The following is a 5,265-nucleotide window of genomic DNA, read 5'->3' as shown; positions in this document are numbered from 1 at the left end:
CTGGGGGAAGGGGGAAAAGAGCCCCCACCCAAACATCAGCCAATACTGTATCACCCTGTTTTCGCGCCCTTCCTTTGAACCAGCCAACCCTGTATCGCCCTGTTTTCTTGGGCTTTCCCCTTTAAATAGGCGGGACAGCCCAGAATCAGGGCTGAGGCCATCTTCCCTGTTGTATGAACACTGTTTGGATCGCGGCCCAGATTCGAATCTGAAATAAATTCCCTCTTGCCCTTGCATTGGTGTCGGCTCCTTGGTGACTTAGGGGGAAACTGGATTTGGGGCACAACAGATGCTATAGACCTCATGGAAGGAGATTGCCCATCTTTCTTTGTTGCAGATCGAGGGTAAAGTATATTAATAAGTGTTACTAGTGAGACAGAATACCAAGAATGTAGGAGAAAACAGGTAAAGTAGGAGGCAAACAGTTCTCCAACAACTGAAGGTAACTGAAGCATTGGTCCTTAGCTTCCCTGTGTCTTTATTGAAAATTGCCAGGGAACAAATTACCAAGAGAATTCAATGCAAATGAATCTAAGCTTTCTATTGAAAATCTTCTGCTTGATTCAGGAGGGAGGGGTTAGTAAATACAATTCAAGAACCCAGTAAAGGCTTAAGGATTGCCTTAATGTCTACCCCTGTAAAGATTTCAGGATCGCCTTAGTGCTTCAGGGTAAATTCCAGTGTGTATCAGCCTCCCTCATAACCTGAAAGTAGCATTCAGTTCATTGCAAATTTTTAATATGAAATTTGGCCTCCCGCATTCTTCTCTACTTTTGGGATAACAACACGACTCCCCATCAACTGGATAACCAGAGCTCCCTAATGTGTTTATTATTCTTTATAAAGTTGATTTAAGAGCTCAGTGTTAGGTCTGACATTGATTCAGTTAAAATACAAGGTAGCCTGTGGCAAGGTGTGTGCCAAAATGATATTGTGCTTTTACTAGTAGTGAGGATTATATCAGATGAAGATAGCAAACAAGAAGTTAATCAAACAGTAGGAGATTGTTGCAATAATTTAGATAAGAGATCACAAATTAACATATGAAGAAGGAGTCATTTATCAAGGTTAGAAATGTATTTTTTAATTTACTTATTTTTAAGTAAAGGTTTATAAACCATATTGGTTTTCCCCGATTCAAATTCACCAGATGCTCTGATGTAGAAGGAGGGGCAATCTTCTCCTATACCAATAAGATCTGATTTAATGATTGTTGTTGTTGTTATGTGTTGAGTCGCTTGCTACTCATAGCGACCCTTTGTACAAGAGCTCTAAACACTGTTCTATTCTGTGCCATCCTAACCATCTCAAAAGCACTCATTCCTACCACTCCACTCACAGAATCGATCCATCTCATCAAAGGTCTTCCTCTCCTGCGCTGCCCCTCCACTCTGCCAAACATGATGTTCCTCTCCAAGGACCAGTCTTTCCTTGCAACATTCCTAAAGTATGTCAGAAGAAACTTCAGAATCTTTGACTCCAAGGAGCATTCCGGCTTCACCCTCTCCAGGGCAAACCTGTTTGTTCTCCTAGCAGTCCATGGTATATTCAGCATCACAGATCAAAGGCATTAATTCTCTATCATCCCTATTCACTGTCTGACGCATAGCAAGTAATTGCGAAGACTATAGCCTGGATCAGGCGCACCTTAGTCTCCAGCTTGATGTCGTTGCTTTTCGGTATTCTTGATAGGTCCCTCACAGCTGACTTTGCCAGGGCAATTCATCTTTTGATTTCTTGGCTGCTGTTACCAAGAGTGTTGACTGTGGAACCAAGTAAACTAAAACTGTTAACTATCTCAATCTCTTTGTCATCCATACTGATGCTGCCAATTGGCCCAGTGGTGAGGATCTGTTTTCTTGATGTTAAGCTTCAATCCATATAGGAGGCTGCAATCCTTTACCCTCTGTAGCAAGCACTTCAGGTCCTCCTTAGTTTCAGCAAGCAGGGTTGTATCATCTGCATAACGCAGGTTGTTGATGACTCTTCCACCAATCCTGGCGCCACATTCCTCTTCATACAGCCCAGAATCTCAGATGATCTGCTCTGCATACAGATTGAAAAGGTATGGAGACAGAATACATCCCTGATGGACCCCCTTCCTGATTTTGAAGCATGTAGTGTCTCCTTGCTCTGTTCTGACAATTGACTTTTAGGCCAAGTATACGTTTCGTATTAGCACAATTAAATGTTCTGGGATTCCCATTTTTCTTAGAGTCAGCCACAGCTTGTTGTCATCCACACAGTCAAAAGCCTTTGAATAGTCAATGGAGCACAGATAGATACTCTTCTGGTATTCTTTGCTTTCTGCCAAGATCCATCTGACATTATCTATAATATCCCTATAGTATCACAATCTCTTCTAAATCCAGCCTGCACATCTGGCAGTTCTGTGTTGACATATTGCTCCAAACATTTTTGGATAATTTTCAGCAGAATCTTCCTTGCATGTGATATTAATGCTATTGTTCGATAATTCCCGCACTCTGTTGGGTCACCTTTCTTTGGAATGGGAACAAATATTGATCTTTTCCAGTTAGTCGGCCAGCTGGCTGTCCTCTAGATTTCTTGGCACAACTTGAGTACATCCAGGGCAGTGACTGTTTGTTGAAATATGTCAACTGGTATGCCGTCAACTCCTGGAGCCTTGTTTTTGCCAATTCCTTCAGAGCAATTTGAACTTCCTCCTTCATCACCATAAGCTCTTGCTCATATGTTATTTAATTAAATTCTTCTGTGTCAGCCAATACCTTCTGATACAGTGACTCAGTACTCCTTCCATCTTTTCTTGATACTTCCTGGATCATTTAACCTTCTAACCAAAGTGTCCTTAAGTACACACACACACAAATTAATAAAATAAAATTTTAAAACCTCCAAGTGGTATTGGTTTCCCACGTAATCATTGATAGAAATTTTGTAATGTATCAATTATAATTGATTAATGTATTCACTGGTAATGTCTAATCAACTCTTTATTATGTACTGCCTTTCCCTTGATTCAACTTACCTACTTTTCCCCCTCCCATTTCTCCTTTCCCATTCCTGCCAAACTTTAATGGACTCATCTTCACCTATGGGGTAGCTGGTAGGTAGGAATCTTCTTCCTTTGCTCATGAACTATATCCAGCTCATTATCTGCTAAGTCACCAAGATTCGTACCAGATGAAGGGAAGTGAACAAGTAAACAACTAAGAAAATTGACTAGATAGACTATGAAGGAAAGAAATAAGATATATGGTATTTTGCATTTTTTTTTAAGCTAACTTACTAATGTTAACTTAAGCCATGTCAGTCAGAATAACATGAATTAGAAAAGGTGTGTTAGGATTAGAAAAAATGATATGGGGGAGGCAAAAGTTACATCAGAGCCAGGAAATAGTCATTTAGGCACATGAGTGATATCAGAAGAAGTAAACATTCTGGGCCTCAATGATATCAGAGAACAGTGACCAGAAGGAGACCTTCCTACTAAATTTTAACTCTTTGTGGCATCATCTCATTGGCTTAGGATCAAGACCTAAAGTCTGCCTAGAGAATGAGCTAAAAACAGAGATTCACCTTACAAGCAAGGGGCTTTTTCTCTTTATCTCCTTTCAAAGGAGGAAGGTCTGTCCTTTTGGGGATGCAACTTTCTAATAAATCTGTCATTACTATTTACTCTCATGTCTGCCTCCTCATCTCTACTCTCATCCCTGTGCTCGATTAAAAGGCTCCAGCCTACACTTTAATACTTCAGATACTAAAATCTACTCTTCCAAGAAACAATAAAATTGCTGTACTTTATACTACATTGGGATTTGAATACCATCCACTCCCTCCTCTTCTGTGGGTACAATTCTTTGGTCTGTGAAAGAAAGGAAAATGAGAGCATTGATTTCATGATAACAGATAGAGGGGGTTTTGAGCAATAGCTGTGCTTATATTTCTACAAGTTGATTTTGAGCTGTCCATTAAGCACCCGAGTGAACAAATAATGCATAAAATTTAAGATATATGTCTGCAGAAAAAGGGATAAGTCTGAAATGGAAGAATTTCAACTTGATTAATATGAAATCAAAGAATAAAATGAAACATCTTGGAGGAATTCAGGACAAGATAGTAAGAAAGGAGTTGCCTGACAGACATCATATCAAAACATATTAGAATACACAGAGTCTGATTAAAAGAGTTTGGAAGAGTAGTAACAAGCTCCCAATGTATAATTTCTTAATTCTCAAACTACAGAAAATCTAATAACAGTTGGTTGTTGTTGTTGTTGTTATGTGCCATAAAGTCGCTTGTGACTCATAGCGACGCTATGTACAAGAGCTCTAAATGCTGTTCTATCCTGTGCCAACCTAGCCATCTCAAACGCACTTATTCCTAGTGCTCCAGTCACAGAATCGATCCATCTCACCAAAGGTCTTCCTCTCCTTTATTATTTATTTGGTGATGGAACCAAAATAAATAGTCTAATAAATTGCATGACTGATTTATATCTACTCAGAGATTTTAATTTCATGATTGTTCCTTTTGTCGTGTTAGGCATCATCAAGTCAAGTGTGACTCCTAGTGACCTATGACCAAGACATATGAATAAAAGACCTGAATGCTGTCCTATCCTGTGCCATTCTCACTATACCTGATACACTTGAGCCTATTGTTGCAGTCACCATGTCATTCTCTCTCAGTGGGGGTCTTCCTTTCTTTTTCTGACCCTCCACCTTTTCTAGCATATGAAATAGACTCTCCTAGAAACATGTTCAAAGTATGAGAAATGAAGCTTTATCATCTTTGGCTCAAAGGAGCACTCTGGCTGCATCTTTTCTAAGACACACTTGTTCATTGGTTTGGCAGTCCATGGTACTCTTCTCCAACACCACGATTCACAGGTGTTAATTATTCTTCTGCTATTCTTATTCAACATTCAGCTCTTAGATGGATAGCAAGTAGTTAAAAATCACAATTGAAAAGACCTGAATCAGGCATACCTTAGTCTTCAAACTGGCATTACTGCTCTTCGGTATTTTGGAGAGATCTCTCACAGTGGACTTACCCAAAGGAATACATTTCCTTATCTCTTTTATTTAAATGGCGCAATATTCTTTGAAAGATTAGTAATGTGGTTGACTAATGTGGGTGAAAAGCTGTTTTAGACTCTGCTAAAGATGTTATATATATGTTATATGTGAATCACTTTTCTTGCTAAAATGTGAAATATTGAAATGCATGTGGCATCAAATATTTTCAGAAAATAAATTCTTGAACTGTGCCTAAATTCTT

The sequence above is a fragment of the Elephantulus edwardii genome, unplaced genomic scaffold (genome assembly GCF_000299155.1).
Source record: "Elephantulus edwardii isolate Elephantulus edwardi_28Jun2011 unplaced genomic scaffold, EleEdw1.0 scaffold00010, whole genome shotgun sequence".
NCBI lineage: Eukaryota > Metazoa > Chordata > Mammalia > Macroscelidea > Macroscelididae > Elephantulus > Elephantulus edwardii.
Note: the sequence above shows the minus strand (reverse complement) of the source record.